Below are 15984 nucleotides of genomic sequence, written 5' to 3' on the forward strand. Positions count from 1 at the left end.
ATATGAAACCCTTAATTCAGAAATTTACCACCAATTTTTCATAAAAAAATCAGTTACAAAATATTGTTGTTAAGGCTTGAATCCGGATGATTGTTACTAATCACTAAAACATCTACCAAGTGACACACCCGGCCATCTTATTTGTATGATAATGGATATGGGGTTTTATATAACCTAAATGCTGTCAAATTGACAGAATTGATTTTAATTAGATCCGCCCCTAATTAGAGCAACACCATTTTGAAAAAAAAATTCAAAAATTTTAAAAGTATTTGTTTCGCATTTAATTTATGCTATATATATTTTTAGTATGTTTTAATGAATTTGGTACGTTTCTATTTTTGAATATGTCCGCATCACTTTTACTCTTTATATTCTCCCATCACCTATATTAAATATTCAACTATTTTAATCCATTATATCTAACTCCTTTAATCATACTCAGATTATAGACAGAATATTAAATTGATAATAATGATGATATCTAACTCCGTTAATGTCAGTGCAAAAATAAATGTTGTAAAATGGGTGTAACGTTGAAACATCAAATAGAAAGAAAAGCAAATAATTAGCACGTGTGATAACTGATAAGCTTTGTTTCAGCAACGCCCATTGTTTTATAGTTGAGATTGTTATTCCATGGAATTTGGTGTAAGTTGCTTTGTTGTCTTTTATCTTTGCTGTTAGGTCTAAACCAAACTTGGATTGTTAGGTCTATCTAAGACTTATTCAAATTAATTTATCAAATTAAACCTAAATAAAACATTCATTTACGACTTCGGTCTAACTAAATATTAAAGACTAAAGACAAACCATTATGTTTATAGAAATTGAGTTGATTACTATTATATTTTACTAATACTTAGTTAATTAGACCTAAGTCGTGGTTTATAGAAATTGAGTTGGTATTATTGAAAATACTGAAGAGATGAACAAAAATAGGAAAAGTTATTGTTTTTCTATTATAATATAAATTTTTGATTATTAGAGGGTGTTTGTCGAGAATAATACCAATTTTTGTTTGTAGTAGGTTATTTAATAAAAAACAAAGGTAAATTAGTGGTTAAACATAAAAGTTGGTATTATTCTATGAAAACACCCTTAGGTTGGTACAATTTATAGTTAATTACAAGTTGGTATTATTATAGAAAAATTAAAGTATATATAATTCACAGTAATTTTTCCACAAAAGTTTTTAAGAAGTTCAGTAAATAAGAAAATAAGATGTGGAATTCTAAATGCAACCCAAGTCTCCCTCTTGATCGATATAATAGGCTCCATTTAAATGAAGAATTTGTTAATTTTCTGTAATGAGAGCAAGAATCAAGAGAGGATGTTTTTCATTTTTCATTAAAAAATGTCAATCTTTACAAATGATAATGAGGGTCTATATATAGTACCCTTTTGATATAAGACTTAGTTTGTTACTAGTGTACCTAACTCCTAACAGAAAGCCTAACAACAGAAAGTGTATGTATAACAAACTTAACTGGCTACCTAAGACAAAACCCATCTACATTAATAACTAAGTACACATGCTCCTAATGATCTGGCAGAAGCTTTGTAGATGTAGTTGATACTGTAGTTCACTTGTAGCCTTGATCTTGTAAGTATAGGTAGAAATAGCACACCTTCGATCAGGACTGATCACAGGACTTCAAATGCCATACTTCAGCTGCTTCACTAAGATGTATGTCCTCCTAGGATTGCTTCAAGCCTTCAACATCTTTATTCTTATCATTCTGCATCTGTATTCTTATCAGAATTTGTGATTAAAATCAAACGTGTGAAATAAGCTTCTGATATACCGCATCAAAGTTAACTCAACAAAAAACTTATTCACGTATAATGATTTCTGGTTTATCACCAAGTTTTGGTGTATATTGTTTCTGTGTTATGATTTCATCTGTAATGGTCACAACATATATACATGAGTTCTAAAGTAACTGTAAAAAAAACTGCTCCTAAACTGCTCCTCATTGCTACACTAACTGCTAAACTAATAAACCGCCATACATATACAAGTAACTGAAATACATAGTTTAACACTCCCCCTCAAGTTGGGTTGTAGGATCACCAACACCCAACTTGCATAAAACTTCTTCAAAGAACTGAGTTCCAACTGCTTTCGTAAGGATGTCTGCTAGCTGATCTTTTGACTTTACATGAGGAAGCTTGATTACCCGGGCTTCTAATTTCTCCTTTATGAAATGTCAGTCGACTTCTACATGTTTTGTGCGATCATGTTGAACTGGGTTTTCTGAAATGTTGATAGTCGCTTGATTATCACAGTATAGCTCACAACTCCTCGTAGGGGTGAATCCCAGTTCAGTTAGTAACTTTCTCGGCCATAGAACTTCTATGACTCCCTTTGCTACACCTCTGAATTCAGCTTCTGCACTAGACATAGCAACCACCTTTTGTTTCTTGCTCCTCCACGTGACTAGATTTCCTCCTACTAGCGTAAAGTAGCCTGACGTTGATTTCCTATCATCTCTGAATCCTGCCCAGTCCGCATCTGTATATGCCACAAGATCAAGGTGACCATTTTTCTGATATAAGACTCCCTTTCCAGGGCATCCTTTGAGGTACTTGAGAATCCTATAAACTGCGTCCATATGCTGAACCTATGGTCTGTGCATGAATCAGCTGACTACTCCTACTGCATATGCAATATCAGGCCTTGTGTGGGCTAAGTAGATTAACTTCCCTACCATGCGTTGATACTGCACTCGATCAGCCAGTTTCCCTCCTTCAATCATCTGTAGTCCATGGTTCATCATCGTTGGTGTCTCGACAGGCTTGCAGTCCAGCATCCTTGTTTTAGTTAACAGATCTAAAACATATTTCCTTAGGGATATGAAAATTCCTTTGTTTGATCTGAGGACTTCAATCCCTAGAAAGTATTTCAGTCTACCAAGGTCTCATCTCAAATTCTTGGAATAGTTTTTCCTTTAGATTGATTATTTCCTCTCTGTCATCCCCGGTAATGATCATGTCATCGACATATATTATCAGACATGTTATTCTCCTTCCTCTTCGTCTGAGAAACAAGGTGTGATCCGAGTTACTTTGACTGTAACTGAATCTCTTCATCGCAGAGGTGAATCTTCCGAACCATGCTCTAGGAGACTGTTTCAACCCATACAAAGCTTTCCTCAATATGCACCCCTCATTTTCTGAGAACCCTGATTTAAATCCTGGCGGAGCTTCCATGTAGACTTCCTCCTGTAATTCTCCATGAAGAAAGGCATTTTTAACGTCAAATTGGTGAAGGGGCCAATCTAAGTTTGCCGCAATACTGAACAACACTCGAATTGTGTCAAGCTTAGCAACTGGGGAGAAGGTTTCTGAGTAGTCAACTCCATACGTCTGAGTGTATCCTTTCGCCACCAGTCGAGCTTTATACCTTTCAATCGTGCCATCTGACTTGTACTTGATCGTGAACACCCATCTACATCTGACGACTTTCTTTTCATTTGGTAAGACGCATTTTTCCCATGTGCCGCTCTTATTAAGAGTGTTAATCTCTTCCTCCATAGCCTTTCTCCAATGTGCAGACATTAGGGCTTCTTCGACTGTGGTTGGGCTCTTGGTTGTATCTAAGGTTACCTTAAATGCTAAGGCACTCTGTGACAAATTTCCTGCTTCGGACGACTTCTCAATGGGATATCTCGAACGTTGTGCTTCATACTCAGGATCATATCTTCTTGGAGGAACCCCTCGAGTGGAGCGAGGAGGTAACATATATGATGTATCATGACCCCCTGTTTCAACTGTATCTGTAGCAATTTCCTCAGTTAAAGTATCAACTATCACATTATTACTGTTAGTGTTTGCTGAAACAGTGTTATCAAGAGCTGTATGACTTACCTGATAGTCAGACAGGATTGGTAGTGGTAGAGGAGTGGACAGAATATCTTGGTGAGGTGACTCTGTAGCATTGTCAACTTGATCTTTTGGGTCAAGGTTGGGCAACCACGGACTAACTAGCCAACTGAGGTCGTCGTCGTCATGATACTTCTCCCCTTGATGACGAAGATAGTGATAGTAGTACTCATGCTCGATGAACTCGCAATCCATGGTGGTATAGACTTTTCTAGTCGAGGGATCATAGCACCGATAGCCCTTTTGATTGCGACCATATCCAATAAGAACACATTTCACTGCTCTCGGTTCAAATTTGTTCCGTACCCTTGCTGGACAATGAACAAATACTATGCACCCAAATATACGAGGAGGTAGAATATGCATAGAGGGTATAGGGAAATGGGTTTAAAGGGTGGCTAGGGGTGTGTGGTATTGGAGACTCTTAGTGGGAAGTCTATTGGTAAGGTAATTGGCAGTAGCGATGGCTTCCGGCCAAAGATGAGTGGGAACACGAGAGTCAAGCATAATAGCACGGGTCATCTCGAGAAGTGTACGATTTTTCCGTTCCACCACTCCGTTTTGTTGGGGTGTGTTAGGACAAGATGTTTGATGTATGAGGCCTTTTTGTTTAAAGAATAGGTCCATGTTAAGAATGATATATTATCTACCATTGTCAGTTCGGAGCATGCGGGGTTGGGTTTGAAATTGGGTACAAATCATATTATAAAACTCAACAAACACTTGAAAAACTTCAGATTTCTATCTAAGGAAATAAATCCAACTCATGCGGGTACAATCATCAATAAATGTAACAAAGTACGAAAAACCATGTAGTCCTACGACTGGAGCAGGGCCCCACACATCAGAGTGAACAAGCATAAAGGGCACATCAACTTTATTCAAGCTATTAGAATACGAATGTTTGTGACTCTTTGCAAGAATACATGTTTCACACTTAAACTCAGGTTTTAGCCCTACAAAATTAGGAAAAAGTTTTTCTAAATACCCTACAGAAGGATCTCCCAGACGTCGATGCCATAGTTGTCTTTCCTCTGGCCCGCGAACAAGTGTCGCTTTGCCTTTTTGAGTCTCCTCTTCCAAGTAATAAAGTCCATCTCTCTCAATACCACGCCCAATTATTTTTCCTGTCTGAGCATCCTGCACAATACAACAACCGGGTTTCATGAAAACTGTACAGTTAAGATCTCTCGTAAGTTGACTCACTGACAATAATTTATGTGACAGGTCAGGTACAAATAAACAATTTTTTAAAGTGAGGTTTTTTGTAAAAGAAATAGTTCCGGCTCCGCTCACTTTAATCCATTCCCCATTCGCGGTTTTAATGATGTCTTTCCTAGGTTTGTCATGAGCCAAAAAATCATTCAGGTCAAATGACATTTTATCGGTGGCACCGTAATCAAAGATCCAACCCTCTTTAAAATAAGATGGAGTATTAGAAAAGGACGAAACGTTTAAGGGTGGGAGTAAGGAATCAAAGTCACGTGACCCCCTTCCCCTATTTAAAGGCTCTTTGAGCCTTCCTTCCTCACCCCCCCCCCCCCCCCCCCCCCATTTTTAACCCTACTGCGCCGTTTGGCATGGCTTCTTTCTTGCTTCTGGTACCTTCCTCTGCTGCTTTCCTGCTTCTGGTACCTTCCTCTGCTGGTACGTTCATGGCTTCATCTTCATCCATGGGTGCATGTCTCTCTGTACTCCATCCCATTGCTACCTTTCCGGTCTGGTGCTGATAGGAAAAACGTGCCGGTTTCTTTTCCCCTTTTTTCTTGGTGTTTGGCCACCACTCCGGGTACCCTACGAGTTTGAAACACTCGTTTTTTGTATGCCTTGTACCTCCACAGTGGGTACACTTCAAGTGAGTTTTGTCATCCTCCCGCCGGTAAGTCCTTCCTTTGGCCGTAAAAACTCCATCGGGGCCCGATGATTCCAAATCTGATGAGGGCTCCGTTTTCATGATTCCATGCCTCAATGCCTCTCTCCTTATACTTGCATATGCTTCCTCCAGCGTTGGGAGTAGATCTAACAGTAAGAGATCTCGTCTATCTTTGTCAAATATTTAATGAATTCCTGCTAAAAACTGATAAAATCGATTTTTTTGAATTAATTGATTATAAACGATGATATCGTCTGGATCTTTCATTGGGTTTGGCTGCCTCCTGTCGATTTCTTTCCATATCATGAGTAACTTGCTGGATTTTGTTGGCTTTGACTGTTAAATCGAATATTTGCAGGCCGTCTCTCCCACTACTGTAAAGTATCTCAATCCCTTGCCACAATGCTTTGGCTGTTGGGAAGTCAAGATACTGGTTCACTTGATTCGAATCTATATTCTCCAAAATCCACGAGATAACAATCGAATCACGTTTGGTCCATTGGTTGTACGCTGGGTTGTTTGTGGATGGTGGGTCGTCGATAATGTGAGTGAGACGATCTCGTCCACTAATGGCTAAGTGCATCAGCCTGGACCATTTTGTGTAGTTTTGATTAGTTAATCTCTCTGATAATGTGAGAGTGTGGGTGCTAGTCGTGTTTTCTGTAGGTAGTGTGTTGGTGTTAAATGTTTGAACAGTTGCAACAACTGCCCCATTGTGACTGGTTGATCTGGTGCAACAACAGTCCTTGATTCATCTGCCATTTCTGGGTTATTTTTTTGTTAAAGGTAGGTTAATTGGTATGTGATGAGGCTGCAAAAACGACTTAGAATTGTTGCTGCTCTGATACCATGATTTCTGGTTTATCACCAAGTTTTGGTGTATATTGAATCTGTGTTATGATTTCATCTGTAATGGTCACAACATATATACATGAGTTCTAAAGTAACTGTAAAAAAAACTGCTCCTAAACTGCTCCTCATTGCTACACTAACTGCTATACTAATAAACCGCCATACGTATACAAGTAACTGAAATACATAGTTTAACCTATAAAGTGGCCAAAACTCTCATATAAATACAAATAACTCCCAAAACAACATACTCTCTAATCTTTCTGATAAAGATCACAATCCCTACACAAAAAATAGTCTGAAGATCAACTACTTGCTTTTAATCATGATCATAATAGTAGTCATTCCCTTCTTTCTTTTCTTCTTTCGTAACAAAAATGGCTTCTTTACAAATTGGCCTGTTCTTGGTATGCTTCCAGCTCTCCTCCTAAATGCCAATCGATGTGTAGACTTTTTTACTGAAATGATGGAGAAATCTCACCTGAGTTTCCATTTAATGAAATGCTTTTGAGGGTTTTAATGAAGTTTGGTTATTTACTCAAATGTAGGTCACTAATTCTAAAATCTAAACTCTTCTTATTCATCCACAACTGATCAAGGTAATGTTTAATTGTTTTAACAGCTTTATTTTGTTGTTTTTTGAAGTATTGTTGTCAATGAGCATATTGAATTAGTTGAATATTATGTACATAATATATTAGAAATTTTGATGTTGTTATTAATTGATTTATTAGTTGAATTTTATGTACATTATGTATGTATGAACTTAGTTACATTATATATTTTAGTAATTTATATATCAAAAAGATTATAATCAAATGAATATAATGTAGTTGTATTGTTATGAAGTTTTTGATGATGTTGATTTTGTTTGTGTTAATGTAGAAATGACATCATTTCGTGTCACTATAGTATGTTTTTAGAATGGTTCTATTCGAGAAAGTAGTGGCAAAGTTCATTATGTTGGTGGTAAACGTAGGTTGTTTGCATGCAACTCGAACATGGATTTGAATCACTTTAAACGTTGTATATGTAATCATGTACTCCTTCCTGACCCCCTCCAAATCAAGTTTCAAGTGATGCAGTGGTTAACTTAGGAGAAAGTGATGAGATGCGACTTTGGGATGATGGTCTCATCATCAAACCCCTTCATTTGAGAATTTGTGAGATTTGATAGAGTTTAACCCACATTGGGCTTTAGATAAGCCAGGCTCCTTTTTAATAGAATCTTAGCTGAGCCCAACTCAAAGAAAGTTTTGTTACTTGGTCTGAACCCATTTCTTCTATTCTTAGTCTTGCAAGTTGCAACCAAGCTAGCTCTTTGAACACTTACGAATATGAATCTTCTCTCTTTAATATAGTAAGTGGTGTAATGGAATTTTGTATAATTAAGTATATGGTATTTAAAAAGATTAAAATATGAGGAGGAAAATATCAAGAAGACAGAACCGTGACTAGCCATATAAAAATGATCTTTTTATAAAAATAAATTATTTTGTACATTTGCATCTTAATAAGCTTGAAATCCTTAAGAGTAGTCCCTCAATCTCTATCAAGTTGCTTAACAATATCTACCTCTTTTGGGTCTAATAGTCATTTGCTGCAACAAATTATTCAATTTCAATCACACATATCATAATTTAAATTAAAGTGGCCTTTCTTGCAGAAGCTAATCTCAACTGGTACAAAAATTTTAGAATTTTAATTTATTTTATATTATTATATTTTTAGATATATCAACCAGTCAACTCTTAATTAGTGTATCCAGTATTTGACTCCTTATAATTAAAATTTTTATTCTCTCTTATATACATCTATATCTTGATATTTCTCCACAAACTTCATACCAATACCTATAAGACAAATCACACTTATATTCAACCATACACCCACAACCCATTATGTGACCTAACTCAACTAACCCTACCAATGAAATTAGTACAATTAAGAGTTAGTTTCATAATGCCAACTTATGTGTTGTCAATACAAAATCATAATTAAAATAACAAAAATCAATTCAATCAAAAATTTATACTTCAGAATATATTATATACTTTATTACACCTTTTACACAACAGGCTATTCTAACATATAATTTTTCAATAATATATGATGACAAAGTTTTAGTACGATTTCCAGAATACATCACTAACGCTTTAATTATTGAAAATGAAAGATGAGAATAACCACCAAGAATTGGAAAATGTAACCAAATAATAAGCATATATTAGTGGATTTCGGTGTATGACCACTAGCAGCCTTTATTCAACATCTCGAATCTGAAAAGAGAGCAAATATCAGTATATTTAAGCAACCAAGTACAGTTAAGCATGTTTACTCATAAAAAATATAAAAAAAAAAAAAAAAAAAAAAACAGTAACAGCATGATAATATTGTTTTTCATTCTATTTTTCAAACAAATATTAACTTCCATTATTGTTGGCTTATACTACTACAACAATTTGTTTGGTACCAATTTTGGAATGATAAGGAAAAATTAGTGTACTTTTGGTAGAAGATTCTTCTGATAAGTTTAATGGTCATATATGTGTGTTCTACTCAAATCAATTAATTTTTTTTATAAAATTTATTATAATGCATTACCATTTAAAACGTGGTATTGAATTGTAATGAAAAATTATGAACAAAAATTTTGTATGATCAAAGTTATATTATCGAATATAACATGATATATGTTATGAAAATTTACATTACAAATCATTATTATTACCATCGTTTAGTTGGATATAGTTATTGCCTTATTTAACTCCTCACCGTTGTTTTTTTTAATGATTTCTGGTTCTCTGAGCTTTTTCAATTTTGCAATGTTTTATTAAGCAATATATTGATTATATGAGTGGAACAACAACAATAGTGGAGAATTGTTTTTTATGTGAATAGAGAGAAATGTTGATCTATATTATATATTTTTTATTTGTAGATATAATAAAAAATCACTATAGATAAAGAAGAAAAAATTAATTTTTTATGCAGGTGATGAGAATAGAAACTTCTTATTAAAAAGGAAAGTCCTTAAATGCTAAGCTAATGAAAAATTCTCGTTATATATGTTGTTATCATATATATTATTATTCATAGCTAATTAGATTTGTAAAAATTAGTTAATTCAAGCACTTAAGGATTGTTTAGTCAATTGTATAGATGTTTATGGACACACTTGGACGAGGTAATAGGTCGAATTTGCCTATGAAATTTCCACCCATGAGCCTAATTATCTTAGCAGACAAAACTCAACAGCATATTTTAACACAGAACAAAATAGATGTCTAAAATCTTTCAATTTATATAAACTCTCCGTTTTGTATTTTTTTTCCGTTAAAAATATTTCACTTTAAGAAAGAGAATTTTTAAAATATAGAAGATAAGATATATTCATATGAGATCTCTCATTAGATTCGTCTTAATGTGTATTTTTTATTATATATTTTTTATAATGTGCGGTTTAAAATTTGCTTTGAAATTTGTTTAAAAAGTAAATAAAAAAACAAAAATGGAAAGAATTGATTATTTGTGCACTATAAATGTTACACGACAAGTTTAAATAATAAATACAGGTGTATATTTGATTTGTTGTGTTATGAATTATATATGACAACAACAAAATTTGATATGGTTTTAACAACGAAGAAAACGAGTGAGTTTTTGTTTAAAATTATCCATAGTAATCATTATTTATATAATTAGTAAATTTTAAAAATTTTGAATCATATAAATAATATTTATACTATCACCTATCTAGTATAACTATAAATGTTATAACTATAAATTTGAAATTTATCATCAAATTACGTATTAAAAAGTTATTAAAAAAATTACAAATAATAAAATTAAAGAATATGATTAATGATTATCTAAGTAATAAGATACTTAATTATTTCAAAGTATATATGATGCCATATTGAATGAGGTAATTAAGATGAAGTCATACGTCTTATAACCACATAAATTGACGTATATTTAAATGCACTCATTCTCATTCATGCTGTAATTTTCACTTTCAGCAGCTGGCTATGTACTCCCTCCGGTGTGAAAATTGTGTTAAAATTGCAAAAATTTTAGGGATATTAATCAGTTTCAAATATATCAAGTGTTTTGGGTCTTGTAAAAATTAAGTCTTTGTTCATATTGGCTTTTACGTGATTGTAAGTTAGTACTCCCTCCGTTTTCTTATATTTTTCTCAAATAGAATTTACGAATTTTAATGTTAAACTTTGACTATGATTTTTCATCAATCTATAAGAAAATACATATTCATGTGGGATCTTCTTAGATACGTCTCAATATATACTTTATAAATATCAATTTTCTAAAATTTTTAAAAATTCACAATTAAATATATTTGATTTTTTTGCATTGGAATCTAAAAAAAAGTAAATGGGAAGAACATATGGAAACATATAGAGTATTAATGAAGTGGGGTCAAAGTCGAAATCAAATTGTACAATGTCAAGTATATGTCTAATTAGGACTATTTTAAACACCACTAAAATAAACGTAAAGTTAAAATAATTTATTGGTTAAAAAATCCCCATATAATATAACATATCTTTTTAATTTTTTATGGTGGCTAATGGTAGACCATCGCCAATCTTATCCTCATAATTGATGATATTGAGTTGATGGATTACGTTGTAAAATGGGACTTGCCAGTTGGGATTACTGCTATGCATGGTTCATTTGCCAGATAATAAACAAATTGCTAGAATTCATACTATTTGCTATAAATGCTATTTGTACTCCTAGCGGGTTGTTTAGAATATCAGTTAGACCATATATAATTATATATGCAGTCTTTAAATCTTGATATAGGTAGGGGTAGGCGGGTAGGCCATAGAAACGCAACTCAGTCTGAGCTCGAAATATCTCAATTAAATCCAAGGAAAACAAATTCCACTTTAAATCTGATTATATACACTAATTTCGAGTCCAAGTTATATCTCATAAAAAAGCGACAATCCAACTCGACTTTAACTAAAGTTTGTTCAAATACTTACATTTTTAGTTTATTTTGGATTTAGATAAATTTGTATTTTTAGGTAATATATGATAATATATATATATATATATATATATATATATATATATATATATATATATATATATATATATATATATATATATTTAAATGTGCTTATTTTAATTGTTGTTTTGAAATTCATAGTTGGTAGTAGAGTTTTTGGACCTTTATCATAGAAGGAATTCATCATCGTTATTGTGAGTTTGTATTTTTTTATATAGTACAGAAATTGTTGTATGAGACAGTTTCATTGAGAGATGCATCTTATATTACATGAGCTAATTAAATAGCACATCTCATATATATTATTAGAATATAGACTTTTAGTTTGAAATCGTCTCACTAAGAGACAGTCTTTCACAACAGAGTAGATCTTTATATGAAATAGAATTTGAGCAAATGGTAACATATTCGAGTTATTAAGTTGGATTGGTTGAATTATATTTACTTGTAATATGGAAAAAGTATAGTATGTTCGAAAAACATTATTGTTGCGACTTTGTTTATTGTCAAACTAATTTGATTCTAGAAAGCCTATAATATAATCCGATTATGCCCAAAAATCTAAGAATCTAATGTGGAGAAAATTCGGAGTACACATAATTCTATTTCGAGTCAATTTAAGAGGAAAAATGTCGAAATTTTATTTAGTGTAAAGTCGAAGTGAGCAAAATCTGATCCGAGTGATTGTCATTGCTAGTAGGCCGTATTTTATGATCAATGTTTTGGTACAAATTCAAAGTTTTATTTATAAAGAGTTAAAGACTAGTTTGAATAAAACAGTGCAAACCTAATACGTTAAAGAGAGTCAATCAATCAAATTAATTTGTTAGAAATATAGCACTCATTTGTGGAATTTGTCTAATTTTATCGAGTGCTACAATTTTCGATTACCATTTATTGCAAAAGTTAATGAACTTCTTATTGAAAACAATATAAGAAAAATTATGAGACTATTTGATTCGGGGCGAATTCAGATACACTCAATTAGGCATGTGTGTTGAACACTTGAACCCATCTTCTATTCTATATTGCGGAAATTTTTAGTATGATTTTATGTTACTAAATTTATTATATATACTATTAAAAATCTAAAGTAGTGACATTTAAATTAAATATCACTAAATATATATCACTAAAAAGTATATTATGTTGTAGCGGCTATTGCATATATGATAATAGTTAGTCTCTCACTGAAATAATTTTAAAACAAGAAGCTAATATATCATAATTTGTATTAGTTTGGCTATTAAACCAATGTATTAGGCTTGTCTCACAGTGAGACCGCCTTATAAAATAATTTTTGCAATATTAATACATTTTTGATCAAATAACCCGGATTATAGTTTAGGCAAGCTTAGGCTTAGATTCTCCTTAGTTTGAATGGGAAACGAGCTAGTATGACTTATGAACGTACAGTGATAATATAATTGAAGTGATGTGTTGGGGACAATGATGCCCCTCCTAATAGAATTAAACCCATAACTTCCAAACTGAAAGATGAAATTTTTACTAATAGATCAACCTAATTAAACTTTTTATATTCATAGTTATGGTTAGATTTGGCAATTATCACCTTATGGAAGTATATAATTTCCACCGTATTTCTTAAGTTTCTTTAAGCTTAATAATATATATTTTAAGTTTTATGTCAAGTATGGACATTTTATCTTATTACAAAGTTGGATGAGCGAAGGGAAAAACTAAATGAAAATTAAAACTAGTACATTTTTTGGAAAAACAGATATTTACTTCAACTAAGATAAGATTAGATTCTCTATATCAAATAATAACTTAGAATATTAGTCTTTACTTATATTATAAAACGGTATGGATCACTTATATGAAAGATCATCACTTATAATGATCTTCGTAATCTCTTACACTAAAGTGGTAACCACCTATAACTTTAAGTACATGTCAAAGAATCAATTATCACATATTCAGTTGCATGAGATGATCGAATACTCACGATATACATAATATATATTCTATCACATCCTTTATCACAAAAGCCTTTTATAATATGAACGATAATAACTTAAAACATCTGGTATTCGCTAAGTATTGATGTAAAGGAAATCCAATGTGAACTTATAAATGTTAATAATTACTTGTAGTATGTTTTTGCAATTTTCAAACGTTGCAAGTGTCCACCTTGTGTGACAGAGGGTGGTCCAAGGTTAAAGGGATGGTCTACCCTAAAGTCGACTCCTTCGACGTTCCTTGCCCATGATGGGCAATTAGGCATACATATGTTCAGATCCTTTCCTTCATTCCTTTTCACGTATTGTCCCACATTATACGACTACGGTTTGGAGATGGTAGATGACCCCATGTTTTCCATACGTACATATTCTTTATTTCTTTAGAATTTCATGTTCAAGCTTGTCGCGAAGCTAGACTTTGAGCAGAGAAACATATATAGCTGGCTTCATGAGCGATATGTGTGACAATTTAAGGTCCGTTATTTTGGGCCTAAATTTTTTTAATATATTTAAAATTTAATTAAAAATTTTTAAAGTAATATTTTTACTTTGAAGAGCAACACGTGTAAATCTTCATAATCTATTTTTCCATAATTAATGACGATTTATTACCTTGATAATGAGTACTTGTGTTTTAATTATTAATTTTGGGTTACTACATAGCGGGTATTATTTGATATATATTTTTTTTATTTTTTCATTGATATGAATTTAACTATATAGGTAACTAAGTAGCATTATTCTTAATTTGTTATTTTTTGTTTGTTAATTAGATTAGGTGCGTAAATTAGTTCTTAGTTTAATTGAAATAAATTGGTTAGTTGTTTATCATTGTTACTTTAAAAAATTGACATGCTCATTCGTACTTAAAACGATCATATTTAAACTTCGCTCAAGGCCTAAAAAAGTTCAGGCCTAAAAAAGTTCAGAGACGACTTTGCCTAGAATCTAGAGAGGCTCAACTAGTTTTTTTTTTAAAAAAAAAAAAAGAAAATGCTCAACCGGTTCATACTCTAGACTTGATATATAGTCAAGTCATTTAATACAAAATATATTATTTATAGGTTGATTAAATAAAACAAAATTTAGTATAGTTTAGTAGGTCAAAATAATAAAAATACTAGGAGTAATAGAGAATTTCTGTCAAGTTGAATTAATTTTATGGTACAAAATAATTAATTTTGTGGTTCATATCGTTATAATATAATAGAATTTTTGTCTTCAATTATTGATTTTTTTCATTTAAAAAAGTTAGGTTCTAAATTTGCTTATATGAAATTATTTTGCTAGCGTGGGTTATTAAACGTATTTATGAACTATAATTAAGTGTATATTGGTTAATGGTCCCAAAATTAAAATCCTAATTTAATGTAATTTGATCAAGATCAATAGTAGTAAATATTATACCAATATATATAGTCCAAATTCCTTATCCTAGTACATTAGAAATCAATCTCTATTTAATAACTTATCGAATTGACCCTTCATCGATGTCTATTTATGAATTTTGGCAATCATGCATCCATATAGTAAACATATCTATAAGGATCTGACTATAAAAATTAACAAAAATTCTTGTGAGAGACGGTCTCTTTTTCATTAAGAGATCATTTTTAATTGGGCCGGCCTATTATATATTTTTAAAATATTGTAAGTAGACATTAAAAATAACGTAAATAGACATTTACGATATTAAAAGTAGGCATTAAGGATATGGTAAGTAAGCATGAAGGATAAAGTAAGTGGGTATTAAGAATATGGTAAATAGACATTAAATCATTAAAAGATTGAATTTGAGATACGTCTCTCAAAGAAACGACCTTTCAAAATTAGGGGAAAAATTAAGTACTGCAAAAGTAAGCCACAAAAGTGGGCTGAAGGCTAGGCCCCTACCGGTCTCAGCTCTCATATGGCTTCACCAATGACTAGTGGTACCAACTATTTTGGTGCGTGAATTGAAGATAATGATTTATTCAGCGAATCAAATTTAAATGACCAGAAATAATTTTGTAGCAAAGAGGTTCGTTCATACTGGATCTAGGTTGAGTAGTGGCCGATTTTAATGGACGCACCACTTATAAGGAGATGATAGATAAAGTATATATGATTGAGCATATTCGAAGATCTGGTTCGAAATATTCAGTTAGAGATGAAATATTTAAGGATCGTCAATTTTATCACCTATATTCGATCGATATATACAAATTTTCATATCAAATGTTTGAAATACTTGAGAAAGAGTTAAAATTTATTAAGTGGATGTTAGACATCTTAAAATTTAAATCGACTATCGAATCAAATCATCAAATCTGTAAATTATCGTATTACCTTTTTAACTTTTTTGC

Source organism: Amaranthus tricolor, chromosome 5 (genome assembly GCF_026212465.1).
Source record: "Amaranthus tricolor cultivar Red isolate AtriRed21 chromosome 5, ASM2621246v1, whole genome shotgun sequence".
Classification (NCBI taxonomy): Eukaryota; Viridiplantae; Streptophyta; class Magnoliopsida; order Caryophyllales; family Amaranthaceae; genus Amaranthus; species Amaranthus tricolor.